This window comes from Amblyomma maculatum, chromosome 7 (genome assembly GCF_055883805.1).
Source record: "Amblyomma maculatum isolate TAMU_Amacu chromosome 7, ASM5588380v1, whole genome shotgun sequence".
In the NCBI taxonomy this organism is placed as follows: Eukaryota; Metazoa; Arthropoda; class Arachnida; order Ixodida; family Ixodidae; genus Amblyomma; species Amblyomma maculatum.
In genome coordinates this window covers 105,962,175-105,987,057 of record NC_139350.1, presented here as the reverse complement: position 1 = coordinate 105,987,057, position 24,883 = coordinate 105,962,175, and the positions used below count along the sequence as shown (strand labels likewise).

The window sequence follows — 24,883 nt, the reverse complement described above, 5'->3', positions numbered from 1 at the left end:
CTGAGGAATCTGATTGATGCGCACCAGAAAGGAAACGAGTAAAAAAAAAAAAAAAAAACCCGACCATGATTTCATTTTTATTATATAAATCACACGTGGCTGTATTTCCATTCGCCAAGGGGTGCCACGGCGTCCGAAAGGCGTTGCAAGATACCTTTGACATAGCCTCTAATTTCAGCGCCATTTCTTTGAGTCATACAGTTAGCTTCATGCGAGAAAGCAGAGTTGCCATTCAAAAAAACGCTTTCTTCTAAACGTGAGCTTGAACGCACCGATTAGAATTAAGTTCTTGGTAAAGAAAACGCGAGCTTTCGGCTGGTTTTGCTGTGTTACGACATCGGCCAATTGGAAGCTGTCAGCCGATTACGACGCAGCGCTAATTGTATCGCTCGAAGTCAGTTTCGCGGGTCTGGACAGGAGCCACAGGACCCAAGCAGTGGAGTAGTCACGCCAACAGTAGCAGCTACCTCGAGGATCGTCGCTGCGCATTTCGATTGCTCCGATAAAAGCCAATTTCGGCCACCGTTAGCAGAAAGGTGGCGCTCGTTGATATTGTGTTCTTAAACGTTCTCAGGCCAAAGACTGATTTTAAGCCCCACAGTGGGGCTTTCAGTGCCCTCCAGCACATCAATGCATCCGTAGAAAATGGGTGAAGTAGACTTCGGAGCTCTCAATGGGCCCACGGGTTGCTCAATGGGCCCACCAAGTGTCAGACGCGTTCGATCCTGCAAAATGCACACACTGTGGTCTGGGAACTTATGACCCCGACTGTAAATGGTGCTGCGCAGCCTTCAAGAAACCGAAAAGCCTGCGGAGGAATCCGTAAGCTGGGGAAGGAGCGGAATGCGCCGATCCCGTGTATATCACTCAGCCGCTACCAGCTTCAGTAGAGACGGATTGAGGATGGGAACAGCGCGTGTGCCCAGCCGGGCTTCTCTGCGTGAGTGTGCGCGTGCATAAATGGAGAACGAAGAGCAAGCCTGACGTCGAATGACACCGAGGCACGAACTGCGAAGACAGACAAGCGTAACGCGTGCGAAACGGAATGCATGGATGCACCGAAGGCAGGCTGGGTTGCTCGGCGTGAATTCGCGGCTGGCCGGCTGATCAAACGGAGAGAGAAGGCGGCTTCATTTCAAACGCCGCCCATCACAGGCGCTAAGGGAAGCAAAAAACTTCGCGCCTTTTCCTGCTTTTGTTCTTTTTCTCTTTCATTGTACGCCCCTGCATGGTTCAGGCACGTGCTGCTACGTCACACACAGCACAAGGCATTCCCTATACTGGCCCTCTTCTAATACGCTGCGACCAACTAGCCATTGTGAACTATTGCTTCTTGTAATAAATTGCATGTTAAAAAGAAGAGAGCACCTTTTGCGGCCTGTGCACGTTAAAAAAAAGAGAATCTTTTGTGCGTGCCGAACCATACTCGTTCGGCACGCAGAGTGCCACAGTTCGGTACACGATACCGCAATTCCACCACTATATCATACTGAACTATTTTTTTTATTTTCTAAAGTACCAACTCTACGGGAACCTCATCGCAGTGTCTGACTTTCATTTGTTGACTGATTTGTTGTCTTCATTTTCAGAACCACGGATTATTTTTACACAGGAAGCCAGACGTCCCGAGCACGACGTGGTCACGGGGTTTCCAGCGACACGAGCTTCTTAACGGTTCGAGTTAAAATACCGGCACCAAGCGCGGAGTGGATGTGCAAAACATACGAGGCTGGCCGCTAGCACTGTAGCCCTCGAGGCCAGTTTTGAAGCACAGCGCCAACGGCTAGCCGCGACCAGAGAGATCCTTTCGAGGAATGCGACTAGACATTCCTTTGAACGAAGAATTTTTATGACCTGCATGGATATTTCGCCAGCAATCATACAATGATAGCGCTGTTCGACTAGAACATTGCCTTTCTCCAACGTTGCAGGGAAATTTTAACACAATACATCGCTAAATGTAACGTCACCGGGATTAAGCTGACTCATGTCAGTGCAGCCGTTAAGTGAAACCTCACGGACCACGGACTGGGCCGCGGACCTGTCACGTGGTGTCGATCGCGCATGGTCCGGCTAGGTCCGGCCCGCGACAGCATCCACACGGCGGGCCAAAATAGCAGTCGACTAGCCGGACCACGAGACCGGCCGAAGGTATACGCTATTTACCTCGCCGTTTCGCGATGCGTTTGTTGAACACTGCCTCCGACGTTTTTTTTTTTTTTTTTTTTTTTTTTTACATTATTTCACAATGCCGAATTTGACGTGCATTTCGGCAATATTCAGGTACGGCCTTCGTCTATAGGGGCTTCATATAAACATGGATGGACGCACCTGTGCAGCCCTAAGAACGTACCTGAGTTGACAGCGTTCCACTTAATCCGTTTAAATTCAGACGCAAAGATGAAGACAGATCAATAAGGACCACATCAACCACAGTTTTTCCATGCTTGCATGAAGCCTGGACCATAAATGGCAAAATTACTTTTAAAAAGGAATTAAATTACATTACTAATTACTTTGCTGAAAATTGCAGAATTAAATTACATTACTCATTACTTCTCTCAAAAGTAATGAAATTACATTACAATTACTTTTAAATTGCTTTCTAGTTTTGATCCATGCAAAAACTAAGTAAACCTAGCAAACTAAAACTAACTTATCCTCCAGACGCGAAGCACACACATTCTTTCATCTTCCCACTAAATTCCGTCTCAGAAAGCTATCCCTTCCCTCTTTCGTACAGCGCTTACCATTACAAAAATAAGACAACCGCAAAAAAAAAAAAAAAAAAAAAAGAGGAACAACAAAAGCCGAAGGCATGGTCAAACGGTCGTGAAATGAGCGGCAAACCCGGTGTCTTGCTGCTAGGGACCTCCACCTAGTTTTTGTGAGGGTTGGCCCCTTCAGGGTCAGCTCATGCGTAACCACCACCACCTCGAAGCTGCCTCCGCCATTTGAAGGCCCCGAAGAAGCTAGGTTATTTATTGCGTCCGCAGTCCCAAGAATCGACGTCGGCACCTTGCACTCATGTTCATGCCACGGTGGCTCACGTCATGGACCCTTCCGCCTGTCTCCCCCACAAACCCTCCCTCGCCACGTGGTATTTAACGAGTGTAACCAGGCACCACTGTGCCCTAGCCGACGCAACAGGAAGTGCCACTGCGCCGCGCTCCCTACCAGCTTTCAACTCCGGTCTTCTTGCACCATCTGCCCCTTCGGTATTCTCTTGGCGCCTTGTATCCTGCTGCCTGGAGAATGGTTGCTATCGGACAACCGCACTAAGTGATCCTCCTGCACAGGTCTCAGACGCACTGTTCTGCTCAATTTTGTCTCCTTTTGCCGATGGCTTCGGTTTGCCGGACGTCATTCCTGCTTTTGCGGCATTCTACTTTGTCTATTGAAGGAGCAGTGGCGCACTTTAGTAAAAGCAATTTCGAAAGGAATTAATTACTTTTGTTGCAAAATTACTGTCAAAAAGTAATTCATTACATTACTAAATTACCGAACCAAAATTTTAATCATTACATTACAAATTACCGGGAAAAGTAATTAAATTACAGTAATTTCATTACTGTAATTGAATTACTGCCATGTTTGGCCTGGACACCGGCCGGACGTATGCCCGACACCAAATGCAAACGTCTGTAGGACATGCAGCCTCGAGTCTTTCTAATTTCAAAAAACATCACAGTGACGGAACACTACATCGACGTCGATCCGGCAGTATAAAGCATGTGCATCGAAATCATACCCAGTAAAAGAGGACAGAAAAGCACCCACCTCACTAACGTTTATCACCCACCTAAAGGTACTAATGCAAACCTCTATAAACTACTCAAAGAAGCCGTGGGAACTGCTGGACAAAACCGGACAGTCTTTGCTGGCGACTTTAACGCCCCACACTCAGATTGGGGATATGCCCGCGACTCTCCTAGAGACCCGAGACATATTAGGGCTAGAATTACTCACGAACCCTATTTACCCCACCAGAAATGGCAACAGTGTAAGCAGAGACACATGCCTTGACCTTTCATTTGTCATAACACGTCCTCTGCGACTTGGACCAACTTGGGCCAGAATATAAGTAGCAACCATTCGATAGTCAGCAGTTCAATCTCGACAGCCAAAATCCGCCGCAAAATCGGCACAACACGAATAACGGATTGGAATAAATATCGGGAAAATACCAACTCCGACCAACCCATTCACTCCATCAAGGAGTGGAGCGAGGAAATTAAACAAGCCCACAAGTCAGCTACTACAGAGGTAAAATGTACGCCGGATGCTCCTGCAGTAGATCGCCACCTTCTCAAATTATGGGGAACTGCAGACGATCACTGGTACGAAGATGGAAAAGGCAGAAACTTAACAGAAAGCTTAAACTGCGCATTGCGGAGATCACACAGGAAGCCAAAATCTACGCCAGTACGGTATCCAACCAAAACTGGCAGGCATTCTCCGAATCACTGCAAGGTACACTCGGCACCTCTAAAACATGGGCCATACTCCGCCATCTCATAGACCCAAACACCTCCAAATCTGTCTCCACATGCACTCTGAGCAAGATCGCCCACCTTTTTCCTGGAACGGATGTTTCACCAAGCACTCAAAGACAAATACATAGGCACTCATGTGCCGCCAAGCCGGCTGCAATACACCGGAACGTCGAACGAGAAACTTGACGCTCCAATTACAACAGCCGAAATGTATGCAGCGGCTAGATCAGCAACGCGCAATACAGCAGTTGAAGCTGACAGAATCACAAATGGCATGATTCGTAATCTTAGTAAAACTCAAATTAAGGCCTTCACTACTTATATAAATGACTCCCTCTGGAAAAAGGGCGAGATACCTCCGGAATGGAAGCATTCTGAACTTATAACCATCCCAAAGCCAGGCAAAAAGCCTAGCTTTAAGCACTGAGAGCAATCTCACTGACCTCATGTCTAGACAAGCTCTATGAACGGGTCATACACACCCGTCTTCAAAACTTCATTGAAGATAACCAACTCTTCCCTCCTACGATGATCGGCTTCCGAAAGGGACTGTCTACCCAAGATGCATTTCTTCTCATAAAAGAAGAGGTCCTTCGAGAAATTCCACGCCACAGTGAAAGATGCATCATGGCTATCGACCTTAAGGGCGCCTTTGACAATATTTCGCGCGATGCCATCCTGAAGGAACTCGGTAACATCGGATGTGTAGAATGAATCTACAGATACATTCAGACTTTTTTCAGCAATCGCACGGCAACAGTTGGATTGGGAGAGACGCGTACGGGGCCACTAGACATGCCAAACAAAGGCACGCCCCAGGGCTCAATATTATCTCCCCTCATCTGCAACATTGTTATGATAGCGATGGCGCGAGCCCTAGATACAGTCCCCAGTATCGGATACACCATCTATGCGGACTATCTCACAGTATGGGCCACCAAGGGATCCCTGGAAGACAAAGAAAACGCCCTACAAAAAGCAGCTACCTGCATTCAAGCTCAGGCAACCAAATGCGGGCTGAGCTGCGCCAAGGAGAAATCAGGGGTCATGCGCGTTTGCGGGCACGCTTATCAATCTCCGGGACCTCTCAACCTTACCATAAACGGCACTTACATTAAGGAGGTCGAAAATATAAGAATTCTTGGACTTTGGCTACAAAGCGACAGGAGAGTTACATTCGCCCTCCAAAAACTAAAAACAACTACCCAACAGATCGCTAGAATGATAAAGCGAGTCACTAACAATCGCAAAGGTATCAGAGAGGAAGATACCATAAAACTGTTACAGGCCCTCATTACCAGTCGGCTAGCTTACGGACTCCCACACACGGAAATGGTCAAGAAAGGGACAGAGAAGGCGAATGCTATCTTACGGGTGGCATACAAACAGACCCTCTTTCACGGCCAACAACCTACTTGAGGCACTTGGCCTCCACAACACCTTCATTGAAATCCAAGGAAGCGGTGCTCCTAGGCCAAAAAGAACGCCTTTACACTACAGCAGCGGGCTGGAAAATTCTACATAGAATAGGCACGCCGGCTGACAGAGCCAAACTCCAAGACACCGATGACTTACCATCAACCCTTCCCGAAAGGATCCACGTAACACCCCTACCAAAGAACATGCAAAAAGAAACAAACGAAGGACGCCGAAAAGCCCGCACTGACCACATACGACGCACACACCTCAAAGCGCGAAATGCCATCTACGTTGAAGCATCTAGCTGTACCCACTCTCCATACTCAGTAGCAGTCATCCTGGATAATGATTTCCGGGAAATCACAAGTGCTACAATCCCTACACCAAACTCTACTGTAGCAGAAACGGCAGCCATTGCGTTGGCCATTCAGCATGGTGAAAGTTCCGGCATAAACCTGAAAATAGTCACCGACTCACAGGCAGCCTGCAGGTAATTCCGTGCAGGACGAATACCTAAACAGGTATCTAAAACTCTTCACCAGAATGAAAAACCCAACTCTGATCGAAAACACCACATTACCTGGACGCCAGCTCATGATGGCTTAGAGGGAAACGAGGCAGCGGACAGCTTAGCTCGAGGATACACAAACCGAGCGGCTAATCTCCCTGATCTCATCCCCCTTTCCTCAGTTTATGGCGAACGACTTGACTTATTAAGACAACAAAGACGAACCGTCCCACCTCCACACCACAAACTATCGGCACAGGAGGCCAGAGACTGGAGGAAACTTGAAACTAACACCTTCCCAAACTTTCTCCGCTATAGCTTGATCTTTCCAGGCAAATACGAGGAGTCTTGTCCTTGGCGCAGGGACACTCCGACGATATAACACAACACTTGGGGCTGTACCGGAAACAAACCCCTACACCTGTACATAACTAAAACAGAGGAACAGTGGGAGGCGACCCTGCTCAGCTCCACCTTGGAGGATCAGCGTCAACTGATCTCCCAGGCGAGGGCGACAGCCATAGCCGCTGAGGCCCTGCACTGAGGGCACCATCTTCCTGTATTTCCCCCCTCCTTTTCTCTTACCGATAATAAACGTTTTTCAATCAATCCAACTTGCGGCCCAGTGGCGAACCCTACTCAGTGCGGATGCGCGCTCGCGTCGCCTGCTAGCCAGCAGTTGTAGCCAGAGCATTGTAGAACCACACTGTGTGGTCAAACATTGCCAGTGCTAGCTAAAACTGTGAAAAAAGTGTCTGTTCCATTCCCCTGTCACGTGAAAATATCTATCAGCCAGAGGCTGCAGGAGCACAGAAGGATCTGAAAGACGTCAACTCAGGCGAGCTCAGCCAAATTTGCAGATGTGTGAGAACTGCACACCTGCCCTTGGAAGAACAGCTACAAGTGCTATGACACCCCCACACGAGTAATAGCAAAAGCTCAGGCCTTTTCAAATTTCTTTGGTAAGTGTGATCAGCGCACCATCCATGCCCCTGAGGAAGAGTTGCTTTTGTGCACCCGTTGGCATGGTATGTTATATTGGCAGGAAGGGGCTGTTAATAATCATGGGCATCGGCAGGAGGGTGCAGAGGGCCCCTACTCGTTTGAACTAAACAACCAGCCCCCCCCCCCCCCCCCTTCCCATAGGATGCAATTGAATTGGTTTTGCCTCCCCTCACCGCCAAGAAAAAAATTCCTGCTGACACCCTTGTTATGCCTCTGTCACATGGGCAATCTCAATGTCCAGAGTGTCCATTGAGTGAATGGTGATTGAAATTTTCGGTGGTCATCGAGATGCACCACTGCCACACGGCAACTTTCAATGGTCATTGAGTAGTGAGCATGTGATTCGACAGATCGAGCCATGGGTAACGTGTAGCAAAAATATGCAGTGAAACAGGATAAAACGAGGCGGGTATCACACTAACTGCTTTTTTTTTTAAATGAAAGTTCGTTCAGAGAACGGTATTCAAACACCTCACAGCAAGGCATAACCCACACGCACGGCAGGCAAGCAATGGCGACGAACGATTTGCATTTGCCGCATTCGTTTTGTGCCAGGATGTTGCCATAGCTCGGCGGTTGTCTTCGCTGCATTCGTAGTCGCTATCGTTAAAAGCACATGTGGGGCTTTCTTCGTCTCAGTTGCTGCAAAGTACAGTAAAAGGTGAACATGAGCGAAACGCTGCGGCATGTCACACTGACATACAAGAAAATAGTCAGTTTGTTTGCATCTGAACACCGCACATTCCCTGGAGCGATCATTTTGACTCCTGAAAAACTAGTTGACGAACTGTTTAATTTAGTATCAATAATGGAATCCAGAAGATACTTTGTTTGTTTTAAATTTTGTCTTTTGTTTTTCACCTTAGGGTGAATGCGGAGCTGCTCTCAATGTTCCTTGGCATTTCAGTGGTAATTCATGAACCTCTTGAGTCAATACCGATCAAGTTTAAGCGTCATTGAGAACTGCTGTGTGGAAGTGGCTGATCGCCATTGAGTTCGATGTCCATCGACTCAATGGGCATTGAAACTGCCCATGTGACAGGGGTATTTGTGAGCGCCTGTGTTTGAATCTGTCTTTCTTGTCCCTGCTACTACTGTGCTGTATTCTTCTGTATCGTGAACCAACATGCTAGGCAGTACATATTATTGCTTGAAGTTGTTCAAATGGCTTTTCCCCTATATATCTGCCTCTTGCTGCAGGCCAAATAGTTGTCAGAATTTCCACATTATGTGGTGATTAGAGCAGTATGTCTACTTTTCCTGACCATATAAACATTTCACGAATCAAGTGTCAAATATGTGCATGGGTGAGGTTGCATTGTGTGGTGTTATTTCAACAAAACACATTGAATCTATTGTACATGCATGTCACCTTGTGCCCTTAAACTGTTTAAAGCTGCGATATGGGGCCTGTCATTCAGCTCACAGGTAGATGCATGAAAGAGTGAACAAATAATATAACTCTTATGTGTTGTTCGCTTTTTCAATTATTAAGGAAATGCTGTTTTTCTTCTCTCTGTCATCGTAATACAAATCAGACTTGCCATAATTATAGCAAAACACAATGGTTGCTTTTATATTCAAATTTCAGTAGTGAAGAGGCTTGTGGCATTCACAATATTTTGAAGCTATTTTTGACAGTGTTTCATGAGGCTCAGTGTTGCTTTCTATTTGAGAAAAGCATTCTTTGTAACCTATTTTGTAGCAGCTGTGGGTGCCGACAGATAGCCTGTGATCAATGGTATACCAGACAAGTTGGCTTCCAATTATGCAGAGCAAAACTAATCGCAGGTAAAGGGAACTTTGCATTTTATTCTTTTCTGCTCTCCAATTTTTGTACGGGAAAAGAATTACGAAGGTTCCACTGTGGTTTTCTGTAAGCAGGTCAGTAAAAGGAAGCCGCTTATCAGCAATTATGAATCAGTTTGCAAACACACAAAATGCGTCTGAACTTTCTTCCTTTGGAAATTTACCCAGTGGTTCACCATAAATTGTGCTTTTCTAAACAGAAATAGCTAGCTGGCTTTATTATTCGGAAAATTAATACATGGCACATGTTTTTCTCCAAAATCTTGTTATTCCTCTTGTTAACGTACCCTCCAATGATAATATTGGCTGTAAGCATGCTATTCATGGACTTCCGATGTATGGCAGTAAGGCCTAATACATTTGCAACTTGACCCCCTAGATGGTTTTTAAGACCTATAAAGTGTGAGCAAAACAAGGTCATGCAATGCCAGAAAACAAAGCGCATAGAGTTCAAACTGAGGTTTATCAGTTTATACATGGATAGTATGCCAAGGAGAAATGTTTTTGATGCATGCAAAACATAGGAAAAAAAAATCATTTACTGCCACGTGCAGATATATAAGGGTGAACGAATTAATGTTCATTATCTTTTATACCAGAAGCAGGCTTGATTACAGCTCCACTGCCAGATTTTTGAGACGGTAGACATATTCCTGGGACTTTGAACGACATACATATTCAGGTACCATTTTCTTGCTACCCTTTTTATTTTCTGTGTCAGTAGATACATAACTGCACACCATGCATTCTTTTTTTATTTATGACATGTATTTCATGAGACCCACTCTCTTGTGGACAAGAAGGTCGATACTACTGCAAAGAACACAAGGACAACCAAGCACATGTGGCACATGCAAAGCACAACTATCAATTATATTTTTCTCAGGAAGCAGCTACATTACTGCAACACATACGTCACAAATATGGTAGAAGATCAACTCCTGCTTAATTCAAATTGGCAGCCTGTTGCTGGGTGCAAGAAGCCCGGATGCAATGTAATGGAGATCAGATAACCCAAATTAGGCAGCTGCAGCATCATTTAAAAATTCATGAACTACCTAAAAACGAGCAGGTGACAGTAAAATATGGAATGCCCATCGTAGCAGAATTGTCATTACGAAATGCAAAATAAAATAAAAAAAAAAGAAGAATTCTAAATGGTCATCAAGAAAATTGGCTTGTCAGAAGTGTCCCAGCAAGGTAGATCGAAAGGTGACTGATGCTAAAGCTGCGTCAAGCAAAACAAACACTAAGAATGTCAACGGAAAAGCATATTTATTTAGTTATTTATTTTGCATGCCCTCAGTCACTGAAGTGTTGGAACGGGGAGCGACATCAGTAAGGTCAAATGTGGCTGTCGTAAGGCCTGTGCTCAGGAGTAAAGCTGAAGCAGTTCTGAATTAATCTCTATTAGTTCCTTCTGGAGCTTTTTTTTTTCCATGTGCCAGAATTGTAGCCTCTGTATAAAAGATGCCACCTTTCATTGTTTTTTTTTTATTCTTTCATGTTCATGCGGACTGCTGTCGAATTCACTTTCTCATTTGTCGAATGTATATGCAACCACAAGTAAGAGCAAGGCTGTACATAACATTATTGTGCATTCGATGTACAGTTCCTGACTTTTTTTTTTTTCATGCATCTCTCACTTCTTGTGCAGGAGGGTACAAATTGTAAACACTTGATTAGATGGGGAAAAAAGCAACCATCTGTGGCCCATCTTTACGTTGTGGAAAATGTAATAGAGATAAGGAACTTCATTTCATGCAGTGTCTTACAAATGCATTGTTTTGGCCCTCCTTGTTGGTTTCTTATACCTTCTGCTGTAGAAACACTAGCGTTGCAGAATATGTGTCTTCTGGAAAGACCAGGATAAACTTCCTTTCTGCAGATGTTTATTTTGGTTTTGAAATTGTCATTCATAAACCATGGAAAGATTTTGGTCAGCATTGTGAAAAGAAAATTAGTAACTGCTAGTAGACTATTTACGTGCTGTATAGCGAAGACATTCTTTGAATCCACCGCAACGCACTCTCAAATTAATCTACAGCAAACAATCAAACTCAATTCCTAATCAACGGCAATTCATCAGAATGACCCTTCATTCACCGTAATAAGCCGCAATCCAACATACTCCATCGTAATGCAACTGCACCTTAAAATTATTTATTGCTCCCCATTCTATACCGAAGAGACGTTACGCAGAAATAGGGCAAAAAATTACGAGGGACTTTAGCGACTAAAGTAGTGAAAGGCGAAAGCCTGAGTGCCGCACTCTGCTACACAACTGGCAATAATTATTAATTACTTGATTGATTAGGTAGTACTTAAGAAGGTAATTAATTAAATAGTTATTATTGGATATTAATGAATTATTAACTAGTCAATATTTAGTGATTTCCTAATTAATTAGGCATTAACTATTATTTGAGCATTGATTGAAATATGGTCATATAAGGCACGCATTCACGCATACTGTGGTGGTGCTTTGTGATTGGGCGAGACCTCTATGACGTCATCCCGCCTCGGCCAGTCAGACCCGCCGCAATAGCGGGACACATTTTGTCCACGACAGCATGAGCCATTAAAGCCTTTCGCCTTAATAAACTGTAAAACAAGTACATTTAAAATATCCTTCTTACATCCCCTATAACCGAATCAATTACCACAAAAGGTTACCGCATGACGGCATTTCGGGATCTGATTGTCAGTCACGCGTGATGGCTTGCTAAATTGCAAGTTCTTCTGTGACATCTGTTCTTGTTGTGCGAGTGTTGTTTCTCGTTCTTTTTCTTCTTTTTTTTTTCAGCGTTCTCATGCAACCATTAGGTATTCCCTCGACCTATACCCTGCGAACGTGCCTCAGGTACTGCAGGTAGCTGGGTCTGAGTAAAATAGCCGCGCATCCTTGCTGGTGGCCTGAAATCACAACTTCAGGAGTGGTCAGCAAGCAATGTCGGGCAACCCGCTCAACGAGGCAGCGTCAATTGTTAGCGTTGTGTGTGTGTATTTCGTCTGTTTTGCCTTGCGTCATGTGCAGTGCCTTGCTTTTCCCGAGTTTAATATGTACCATCACGTCCCTGCCCTAAGCCTGCAGAAAACTGCGCTTAAATCGCTGACGCTAGAGACTGCATGTGTAGCCAGCACAAATGAATGAAAAACGACCATGGGAAAGGTTCGGCGACAAACTACTGAAAACAAAAATGAATCGGTGAGCTAAGTTGTTTACGTCAAAGACCTTTGACTGACACTGGAGTCAGTCGTGAACTTCAAAAGGACGATACGATGCTATATAGAGCAGGTGGCTGCTTCAAGGAGCTTTTAAATTAAAGAAACCTGGAAGGAATCACGTCGCCCGGAAGGAATCAAGTATATATATATATATATATATATATATATATATATATATATATATATATATATATATATATATATATATATATATATATATATATATGCCTTTGAAATCAGCTGGCGGAGGATGAGCGACAAGCACGTTCTCGATTTCAGAGGAAGGCACCGAGCAACCAACCACAAGTTGTAGCGATCGTTATGCTACAAGTGCTGCCAGGTGCATGCAGGACAAGGCTACGGAGTACGCTCAATGAGAGAGAGTTCGCCAACGCCATGAGAAATGTAGTTCTGTACGTTTAAAACGATGGTTTAAATGGTTTTACATAGGACAGTTATCCATTCTTTGAAACAACAACGGACGTATGCGATGCCAGTTTTGATTCGTATACATAGGCTTGGCAGCGATGGACGCCCAGCATGAAATGGACGAAGCCTATAGAATCGCTGTTTGACCATGTCGGTCGGTGCAGAGAATCGCTCGCTATAAGCGGGGGAATACCGCCTCGAAAGCAGAGCCAGCATTAACATGCCCATGCAAGAAACCTCCGCTATCTACGCGAGTTCCTGAGCGATCAGCCGCCCCACGACCTTTTGGGGCGCCCTCCAGCCGCATCTGACCTAGCGGTGGAAAGGGGCGGTAGTCGAGTGAAACAATGCATAATGTTATATCAGCCATATCACTTATTTCCAAATCGCCATTTAATGCACCCGAAATAAATAAGTAGTCTTGCGCCGGGCTTCTTGTTTCTCCACTAGACGACAGCCTAGAAAAACGTTTTTTTTTTTTTTTCCTGCTTACCGAGACAGAAGAACAGCACAATGAGCGCAAATTCTCTTTCCGGCGCGCAACACCCGCACTCGTAGCAACCTAAACCCATATAATTCTAATGTCATCCCGGAAACGCGTGAGGGCGCTTCCCCCTCGCTTGCAATGGGAAAAACACAAACGACTTCGCTCTCCCTACCGCGCCCACTGAGCATCGTTAGCCCGCTCACGCGAACTTCACGCGACGATTTTGGAGCTTTCCGCATTGCTTACGGACACGCTGCGTCACTTGGCATGTAATCAGGCGACTGAAATCTAGTTTTGAATGTGTTTTCCTCTGCACATGTATCAGTCCTCTGACAATGACTTGCGTCGATTTCGGAGCCTTCCGCGTTGCTCACGCACACGCTGCGGTATCTGGCATCTATTAAGACAAGTGAATTTTAGCTTCGGTTTTTTTTTTCTTATTTTTTTCCTTTCGAGGCGCCATTTTTCGAACGCGTTCTGAAGGCGCGTCCACGTAGAAAACAAAAGAACGTCCGGCTGGAAAACACTGCAAATCGCGTGACTTCGTTTAGACTGCGGTTGATTTTATCGAGACTCCGGGGAGCCCCGAGTGTGAGCCGTCAGAATTCGGTTAGTGGAAATCATGGGTGAAACACAGGCGTCCACGCACCGCTTAGTTTCGTTTTCGTCGCTGGCATCACTTTGCGTGTGCGGTTATTGTTTTACACCAATATATTACTCAACTTACAACTTACTTTATTTTTTTCTTACCAATAAGAGGCCGAACATTTAGTATATTCGACATAAATTTTAACGTAATTTGTTCTAAGGTGCAAGTGTGCTCTTACATGATTTGTTCAATTTTTTCGGTAAAATCTTGTTTTTGGCCATTTAAAATTATGCCCTGCAACGCATATATTTCGTTCTTCAAATTTATATGCCTTAAGAGCACGTTTGTTCAGCTTCCGTTTCATGTCTTATATAAAATATTAGATATAATAGATTGGGCAGAAAAAAAGGACTGTCGAAGCCCACAAAAAAAAAAAAAAAAAAGCGATCACTTTTTTCCAAGGCACGGAAGAGTTCGGCGCGCAGGTCTGAAGTTGCCAGCATATCCTACGCTCTGTGTTCTAAGCGTTATTGTGAGCTGCACATACACAAATGATCCCATTGTGGCACCACACCGGGACACGTGTTGTACTGATGCGTACGTTGAGTGCTTTGGACATCAGCACGAGTCACCAGCAATCGCGTCGACACGCCAGCTGGCGCACCTGCGTTCAGCGGGCTGCGTCAGCGTTTTGCGAACAGTCCGCGTTGCAAAACGTTTCCCATCTTTCCCCTCTCCAGCAAAAGCACGGGGCTCCTCAACACTGTCTACGGGTCCTTGCTTCTCATCTTTAATAGTGGCATTAACACCGATATTTACAAACATCAAACTGTTTCCGGACGACTGCATTAATTACTGGAAAATCAGGACCCATGCCACGCTTTACAGTTTGCAAAAATGCTTGCTGTTTGATTGTCTGACTGGTGAATGCTGATTGAGAGATAAGAAATCTGTACCAACCTTTGTAACTATAAAGGGAAAACACGTCCCATTTTGTGCACAAATCAATGCTACTACACTGCGGACTTTATCAATAAACACATGCACTTACATGTTACATAACTAAAGGTTTTAGATATGGTCAATAAATTAATAGCGCAACTAAGTCCTCTTAGCGGTGAGTCCCTCCAGCGTCACATCTGAATTTGAAGGTATGAATTAGGCTCAGAAAGTCCGACCTGCTGTCGAGGCGAATCGCTGTTCACCACCATCCGCTTTGCGACCTGCACGGATCTTTCTCGGCGGCGCACAATAACGGGTGTTTCAAATTATTAAATCCAGATTTGACTCACTAAAATAGCACAAAATACTCCAGTTCAGTCTGCGAAGATTGAGTGTGCGACACATGGTGCAAATTATATAGGTATCAGAGTACAACAGAAAGATTATCTAAGCTACATTCTTATCTTTCCCTTTAATATGCATGATTAAATTGCGAAGATGAAAGCCGTCAAAATAAAAGGCGAGCTCTTATTTTTTTTTTTTTTTTTTTTTTTTAAATTTCAGGAAGGACATAGCGGTTCGCGGTATCGAACGTTTGAAAAAAAGAAAAGAAAAATGGTTTTAGAGGCTCTTCAAGTTAACTTCCTACGCTACACATGGCATATTTACGTCTTTTATCGCGTAGAATATCGTCACGTGATTACCGGGACAATAGCGCAGGCGCAGGAATGCCATTTTAGCAATGCTCGCGCGGCAAAGACAACTCCGAGCGTTAACAAACTTTCTATATTTCGAAAAACAGTGCCGATCCCTAAATTTCGCAGGCTGGACACACCTTGAGTTTTGAAGGCATTCGATGTCACTAATAATTAATGCCGCGTCCTAAATTTAAGGAGCTGAAAAGGGTATTGGTTATTTTATTTTAATTAGCCAATTGTCTTTATTCTACCGCCCAAATAATGTCCGCCTTGCCTCACAATCCAACCGAACAGCATTACCGGCACACTTTCATGGCTTTTGAAAGAAAAATCTCTACTGAAAAAAAAAGAAAAGAAAATTGCCGACGATTACGCTACTTCCTAATGCGAAATTTATGCGCAGCTCATCAACTGTTTCACCTTTTCGATAGATTGAGGCGAAGAATTCGAGCAAGACATGGATGTACAGCTAGAAGCAATATGTAGGGAACACAGGAGCGCGTGGCCTCCACGCTTTCAAATGCGCTGTCACCGACAGGCGATAAGAATCAGTGGTAAAAAAGAATCCAAAGTAAGCTTGGTCGGCTGCTCTTTCCGAACATACCCTCGGTGCCACCCATTTTGGTCTTGTAGTAAGGGAGCAATTACTCATCGGCATCCACCCAAGCGCAGCCATACGGCTACAAAGGAAAGCTATGCAGCTTTCTCAGAAACTTCGTAGTTAAAGAAAAATTCCCTGATCCGGGAATCGAACCCGGCACCACCGCCTTTCCGGGGCAGTCGCTCTACCGACTGAGCTAACCAGGACGGCCAGCAGATCAGATGGCAGGGCGAGAGCGAATTGATCTATAACTCGAAGTGGGAATGGTGTTGGTTAAATATTTAGGGGAATCCCCCAAGGTGGAGTAGATTTGTAATAAGGGAGTAATTACTCATCGGCATCCACCCAAGCGCAGCCATACGGCTACAAAGGAAAGCTATGCAGCTTTCTCAGAAACTTCGTAGTTAAAGAAAAATTCGTCCTGATCCGGGAATCGAACCCGGCACCACCGCCTTTCCGGGGCAGTCGCTCTACCGACTGAGCTAACCAGGACAGTCAGCAGAGCAGATGGTAGGGCGAGAGCGAATTGATCTATAACTCGAAGTGGGAATGGTGTTGGTCAAATATTTAGGGGAATCCCCCAAGGTGGAGTAGATTTGTAATAAGGGAGTAATTACTCATCGGCATCCACCCAAGCGCAGCCATACGGCTACAAAGGAAAGCTATGCAGCTTTCTCAGAAACTTCGTAGTTAAAGAAAAATTCGTCCTCGTCCGGGTATCGAACCCGGAACCACCGCCTTTCCGGGGCAGTCGCTCTACCAACTGAGCTAACCAGGGCGGTCAGCAGAGCAGATGGTAAGGCGAGAAATTGATCTATAATTGATCTATTCGATCAACATCATTCTGGTTTTGTGTTGGTGGCAGCGCTTTGCAAAGCGCGAAGGCCACGCAATCCCGTGTTCCTTTTCAGAATTGATTCTAGGTGTACAGTTAGAGACAGCATTTTATTTTTTCACACATATTCTATACCAACTATTTCTTAAGTGTGCATGTCTGCATATCGAGCGGCGGTTTCAAATATAGATACGCACTACTCCACAGGGATCGGCGGGGAACTGGGCTATGAAAGCGGATGTGCAAACGTTTGCGGCGATTACTACGATGCATCGAGTCTGGCGGTGCGTTCTGGTTTTAATTAAGTGTGAATTGCCTTTTTTGTTGGTTTCATTCGTTTGGTTTATGTCCTTAATGGCTTTTTTTCTGCACATGTTGCCGCCGGTACACAGGCTTCATTCAAATGGTGGTCAGCTACCTTTCCTTTAGCAGCGAGGATGGACGACCAAAACTCGCAAATATCCAATCGGCTTACTGCAGGTTATTTCTGGGCTGCGTTCAGCGTCCGATATTCGGATATAGCGTCAGTACGCGGCCAACCTCGGTAGCTAACCTCGGGTAATGAGATTCGCAGTTGGACGTGTTGGGAGAGAATAATTAGGAAGGCACAGCCCGGTAACTGTCTCGTGCCAGCCTTTCTCTCCTGAGCATTTTTGTCCCTCTGCTGGCGACTTGTGGTTTACTCCTTTTCCGCATGTTATCTTCCGGAGATAGTAAATGCCTCTAGCGGTCGCTCCTGGAGCGAGGCCACGAGTCACTGTGTTTTCTTATATACCGTGGTGACGAGGATCGGATCTATTCCAAATGAACGCATATACTTCAAGGTGCTGCTCTATTTGCGCACGCAAGCACGTAATGCATGCATCTCAGAATTTTAAATTCATATGCCAGTGTTCTATCAGTCCATTAGCATTGCGACGGCATTGACCTGATGCTTGGCTTCAACAATCGCTCGCGTTTCTTCTTCCATGGGTCAGCAACGGCTGCGAATGGCGGACGTCATGCTGGGGAAGTCATATGCAAATCTCGACAGTAAGTGGTCAGAAGATGTAGCATCTTTGTGGTGCACGGAATCCTTCTGTTTGGCCTATTTTACGAGATACTGAGAGGGCTTTATTTGTTTCGGGGTAAATGGCCCCAACTGGAGACAGATTTGCACGAGGTGATGTATATTCGCACAAGATGCCAATACGTGACACGCTCTTGGCGAGTGAGGTGCTGAGCTTTTTGACATGCTGAAGTTGCGTGCTCCAAGGCGCTGACCGAGACAGGAAACGGTGAGGGAAGAAAGGCGCGGGTGCCGCACGATGAGTGGGCATTCGAGAAAAGTGCGGCACGTCTCGCCGCTGCCTGCAATGTGCTCTTATGCTGCCCCCCCCCCCTCCCCCCCCCCCCCCCCCCCCCGACACTCCCTTCGCGGGTCCCCCATTCTTCGAGCGTCAGCACGGCCCACGACTGCGGGGTTGCCGTCGGGAATCGCTATACTTCGCACGATTAGAGTCCGCTCAGCGAGAGGGCGCTGCAGAGCATTATTAGGTTTATTATTAGGCGCCCCTTTTGGGGGCAGCCTTTCCCTGCTCCGAGATGACTGGTAAACAGCGCGCACTCGGTAGAGTTTCCCGGCAGCGGGGATCGATAAGGCGCAATTAACGCCAGGCGCTTCTGTGGCAGCCCATTTGCGCTCTCACGATGTGGCCGCCAATGAAAGGCTTTTGTCTGTAGCCGTGTCTAGGTTATTCTTACCGAGAGTGTCCTCCTAATGAGCCAGGCTCCGAAATTAACTTCGCGCGACCCATGCGCAATTTTTAGCTTAATGCTACAAGCTCACAGAACGCTTAAACACGAGACGAAGGATCTTTTTAACTACCGTGGCGTCAGAATGTTTCTGAACCTCGTAGGCGTTAACCGGGAAACCTGCGAGCTCTTATAAACATTTGGCTTTCGATTCCGTTCGTGCGGCTTAGGAAAGCAGTGGAAGGTGCATTCAACGGATCATTTTTAAGCATTACAAAAGGCAGTTTACAGCCGTATAGAAGTGCTCACACGTTACTGCTACCAGCATCTGCTCCCGCTTTTCTTCCATGAAGGAGATATGCACATCAAGCTATGCTTTTTAACTGCCGTCAGGAAACGCCCCCTTACACACGAGCTCCACACGACCCGGAGGAAATTTCATGCTGAACGGTTTCATGGATGGTGAAGAACCTCGTGAACGGCTGGAAATCCTAACGGCTTTGTGCCACCACTTGAGCCAGGCAGGAAAGGTGCAACTGAGAACTGCAGGCCGATGTCTATCCGATCTCAACTCCTATTGTTCGTGCCGCCCCTGGCACGGCGGTATTCTCGGAATGTCGACTTCAAAGAGCACCAGCAGTTCCACGCAGGTCAAAAGAAACTTGCACTTTGTGGTACATACCACAATTTCCTACTAGGTATGGTGCAGCTGAGAAACGTGTCTTCTTCTGTTAGCGATTATAACATGGGAGCGTTACTCCACTGCTGAAAATACTGCTGAAATTTACAGTTCTTCTGCCGCAGCCCTGCGCCTTTTTAATTTTACCGCGTTATCAACGTATCCCTATTTCGATGAAAAAAGAAATAAAAAGACAACCGACGATTACGGTACTGGGTAGCGACAAATTTGAGCGCGCACGTCGCAGAAAACCAGGCCCCTTCGTCGTTAGCGGCATGAGCTGCGCATAAGTGGGGAGCGTGCAACCGTTCTGTCAGCAGTCCCACAGTGCTCTAGATCGAGCAGCGTCACCCAGCGGCCAATCAGAGAAATTCCAGCCGAGCGGCGACAGCTAGCGTCACATAGGAGAAATTTACGAACAGGAATGAAAGAGCCAGTAAACCAAACTCTTATCGGTGGTTCTGTGGTCCAGTGATTCCCCAACATTGCGCCACAGAACCACCGAGTGTTCCGTATGATATATGATAATGCTTATTGGGTTTGCATAGCGTGTGGCGGAAGAATGGCAGTTCGTCATGCTCATCTTCATACCAGACCTATCCGATGGAATTTGGGGCCTCTGTCCAACAGATAATTGATGTTTTGAAAACTCAATCGCGTGTACCGGAGTTTGTCAATGCATTGAAGAACAAAAAATGACCAATTTCAACGCTTTTAATTAGATATATTGTTTGTAAACCGGATCACTTTTAAAAAATGATCCAGATTGTAGTATTCGCAAAATAAAGGTAATAAAGTGAAAAACTTCTGTGGTGCAATTAATTAGTGCTGCTGCTTGAAGCGAAAGAAGCGTTGGTTCGATTCCACTTCTGTTTTTTTTTTCTTTTGCATTTCTCACCCGGACCGAATATTTTTCTCGAAAGTATGTGTGTGTGCGTGTGTGTGTGGAGGGGGGGGGGGGCAATGCGCTGTCAGAGATGCCACTGTTCTGTATGACCATGAAAGGGGGCCCGAAACCGAGCATAATCTTGTGCCCTGGGCTGGCCTTTGCCACTTGCAATAGGGTGGCCATCCAGGACAACGCATCCCGGCTAACCTTCGTCTTAGGTGCAGGAAGAGACAGCGTTGCAGGATCCCAACGCTGTCATTCACAAGATTGTCCGAGGCGCCTGTGTTCTGGATGACCAGAACAGGTTGCGGGGGGAGGTCGAACGGAACCTTGTACCCTAGGTTGGTCCGTGCCAAGTGTGCTAAAGTGGCCCAGGCCTGGGCCAGCCCATCCTACATCCTACAAGTGCCCTTCGGTGACGGCGCTCAAGCAAGGAACGGGTGCCGAAGAGCACCCGTTGTCCGTCTGTGTCTGGGTGCACCTCCAATAAAAAATGCATCACCCAACTACACTGCCACGCGCTCATGTCCACCCTACCCACCCTCCAGGGGCTTTCACCCTCAAGAACCCACCGCAGCAACCTGGAACGAAAAAGAGACGACGGACTCTATAGTTCGAAGAAGTAAATGAGATGGCCAGTGCAATGTATAGTATAGCTTACTTCTAATTTTCCCATCACATCGTACGATCAGCAGCGAATTTTTTGTTCATTTTATTTATGCGTCTCTCATAGCCTGAGTCGCTTTGGGACGTTAAACAATTTACAAACAATGCCATTTTATTTATTTTTTACAATATTTTGCACCTGAGTGTTTCATTTAGCACCTGTGGCATACTTGGCTGTACACGGTCAGCGCCTTTGCCGTAGCAACCACGGGTAAATTGGTGCTTCGATACGAGTAGAGTTACTATATACTATATAGGCTTTGGTACCCTAATACGGGCTCACTGCTGCGCCCTCTGTAGCCCTCCGAAATCAGCGTGGCTTTTAGCATTTAGATTGTTTGTCTAATGACGACGCGTGCTGCATACAGCACCACTGCACTTGTGTTAAAAGATGTGTTACGACAAGACGAGGGCCAGTGTGAATACTTAATAGTATAGTGCGGCGGTTTTTTTTTTATTTATTTATTTTTTTTTTTTTTTAGTGTGCGAATATCCCAAAACGTTCCACAAGCGAATCGAATATGCTCCTATTCGGTCCGCTCAACGAACTATAAATACTGCAGGCGCAAATTTATCCGAAGCTGTCGAATAAGTTGCCAACATTTCTAACCTGTTTCGAATAGCATCCGAATGATCGCTGCGGATAAACGCCACAGTTTTCTTGGCCGACTCCGATGCCACGCGGTGACCGCGGTATATATACCTGTTCTGCCCAGGCAGGAGGGTTCGCCTGTGCGCACCACATGACGGCGTTCCCTCCCCTTATAATAGCGGGAATGTGTGTTTCTCAGAGGTAGCTCAAGCCCGCGAGTTACAGCTCCATGACCGACTTCGCTGCTTTTACTCGGACGTCGCCGGCAGCGAATATTTGCGAAAGTAGCGAATATTCGCGCGAGTATTTCGATGTGTATTCGGTTAGGTATGTTCGCTATTCGATTCGGTAGCACAGCTAGCACAGCTGCACTATTCGCATGAGCTTCGCTAGCAAAACTGTACTGCTCGCATTCGATTCAGTTTCGAAAAAAAAAAGGAAAGAAAAAAAAACAGGAATAATAGCGAAGGGTAATAACGCGACCGATCTTTTTTTTTTTTTTTTTTTTTTTTTCAAGTGTCTCTCTCTCAAAAATAGGAAGACAACACAGAGCATCTCAATTACTGGCTTACTCGACACCACTTCAAGGTATACAACAATCGATGCCATTTCTTGGCTACGGCTTTAGTTTTCGGTCACAAGGACGCAAGGGGAGAGAGAGAGGGAGATGAGAAGGGAAGCGCTACTTTCCGCAGAGCGCACCGTCGCCGCCCCGCAGGGTTTGCAGAGGGCATAGAGTCGGTGCTATGCATATACTGCGGCGGAAAGGACGCTGGCTGCGGTGGCTCCAGCGTGCTCTGTTCTGCCATTCGCATGCTCCATTTCGAAGGAAGGCCGCCCACAGCGACGAAAACGAAGCCGCGCAGGGCTCGATTCCTGCCTCGATAGGACAGTCGCCACTCACGAGTCACGACCACGGGCATTGTGGCGCAAAAGAACGGAAACGGGGTCGGCCGTTCACCGCCATTACGCCGCGCGTTTCTCCGACGGGAAAGCTCGGTCCGGCACCAACGCAGTTTCGGCGGACAGCCAGCGTTCCCGGGATGCGCTCGGCCGATGAAGCTTCCGGAAAGTGTTATATAGGACGAATGCTTACAGTAATTTGTTTTCCTTCTAGATAGAAATCGGTTCTCCGCCCCGACATTTATACGGCAACAAAGTGCATTCCGCAGGGAACTGACTTTAAAAATGACGCCTTTCTATTCCTCGCCATTCTATTCACACCAGTGACGTCGTTACGGAGCAAGACTCCGTGATCCGGGCCCACTTCGAAGTGAACGGCGGTGGCACGCGGCCTCAAGGTCCCGCCGAGATGAAAGCCATTCGGGGTGCAGCCATACAGTTATCAATACCGCCGAAATGGAGACCTGGCAAGGCATTATCTATCATGGAGACGCGCAGGAATATCGGAAAAGTAATGTTTCGTATTTGGCCTGACTACTGTCGGGCACAAAATGTCTGTTCAGACGTAACAATGACATATTATTCTCGAGACAGACTCCAAAGAAATAACGTCACAACTTCGTTCTTAGGGAAATGAGTTTTGGACCTTGGCGCAGGTTTCTCGTATGTTGTAACAATGTACCAGCATGTAGTAGGACTTGCCCTTTGCCGCGGTTTGGCGCAAACGACGCAGCAATCGCATATCACTGCGATAGGCACACGCGACAGCCGGTGGCAGCTGCCACTCGCACACTTGGCCGGCGCAGCTACAGCGCCTCGGAGAACTGGTTGGCTGCTGCATCTCCCAGCTGCATTTGTTTTCACCCAGCAGCAGTCGCCCCTCCCAGAAAGCACATCTTGGGATCCAGACTGTGGCTGGGGTGGCCGCTGGAGTCACAGCCACAATGCTTTGACCTCTACACTAAAAAGTATCCCGTGACCTGCGGTTTCAAGTGGGCGGTGCCGTAGAGTAGCATCTCTGATCCGCGATTTTGGCAAGAAAGAAATACACTTGCCAAGACGGCAATAGATATCGCGACACCTATACTTAACTGTTTGGTCTTTTCTGCCTTCTAAAAAAGCCCGTCGCTGGCAAAATAAATCGTGGGTCAGCCCATTTGCGAGATGGTTGGTATGCGCTTGGTTTGTTGTGCACGAAACTCAAGACCTGCGCATGTTCGCCTTGAACGAACGCCGAGATCTCTATGCGCGCCTCAGCCGCGAACTTGCGAGGACGGCCGCGTGCAGACGCTGTGGACCCGTCACCTTCCATCTTGGCGACATGTCACCGATGCATGCGCGCTGCACCCCGTTTGGTAATCGGAAAGGTCGTTGGCGCGGCTCTGCCCAGACGCGACGCTGCGGTCTCCGTGGCAGTGCGCTTGGTCTTGATGCAACGCGTGCCCATGGTTCGGCCCCATGTCTCGCATGTTGCCGCTGTGATGTGCCTGACGACTACGTGACGAGCCGTCTTTTAGGATTACTTCGAGAGACTACAACGGTCGCCGACGGAACTTCGCCTAATAGAACTAGAAATTATTTCACACTGAAAAGGCACAGGGGAAAAAGGAAGACCAATATTTCCTTCCTAGCTACAGCCTGAATGCGCAGCAGATTCCTCCCTAAGCCCCTTTCTGCGACCACCTGGTGAAACATATCGCCGCCAGCGAGAAAGCGACAAAGAACGAAGGGGAAAGTAGAAGAATGCCGGCGCCTGTCTGGGCGAAAATGCCACACACCGTTGAACCAGGCGCAGTATAGCAGCTTTCGACGCGCCTGTTCCTTCTTATAGCAGAGATGCAGAGAAGGCGAGTGTACAGAAAAAGAGATGCGTTCAGGTCAGAATCAACAAACACAGCAAGAGCAAACTAGCACCGTCACAACACATACTGGTGGACGGGTAAAGGCGCCGACAAGAGAATAGGTGGACTACCGGAAGTATTCGTCGAGTGCGTCTGGTGGGCGCGGCTGGAAGGCTGAATGACCGAAGCGCTGACCCCCTCGGTGCCCGAAAAGAGTGCAGCAGTCTCTAGTTGGCGACGGAAGGCCCGCCGAGCAAACTGGGCCGACGGGCAGGAAATCCGAGCTCGCGTGCAGCGCCAGAAGGCGACAGTCAAGTCACGAAGTCGCTCAAAGTGGCCTCGAGGACACGACATCACATTACGGACGAAGCCTGGAGATGGAATGCGGCACGCGGATGATCAAACTCCTCTCTCGCTCAAATACTTTCCGAAAGCACATTCAGTGATCGTTTATCAAGAGGGTTAAATACTGCCCAAGTCCCACCCTCTTCTCGAGTGTACATTAGATTCGGGCAACTTTGCATTCGTAATGC

The 24,883-nt window shown here is 46.7% G+C and overlaps 1 non-coding gene and 1 pseudogene across 2 annotated transcripts in view; both read right to left on the bottom strand.

The window, feature by feature from the left end:
• The window catches only part of LOC146184259 (uncharacterized), a 164,928-nt pseudogene that overhangs the window by 75,093 nt on the left and 64,952 nt on the right, over positions 1 to 24,883 (bottom strand). The gene's annotated exons all lie outside the window — the stretch shown is intronic.
• TRNAS-GGA (transfer RNA serine (anticodon GGA)) lies at positions 16,630 to 16,703 on the bottom strand. The gene has a single exon. It is a non-coding gene; the product is annotated as a tRNA-Ser (tRNA).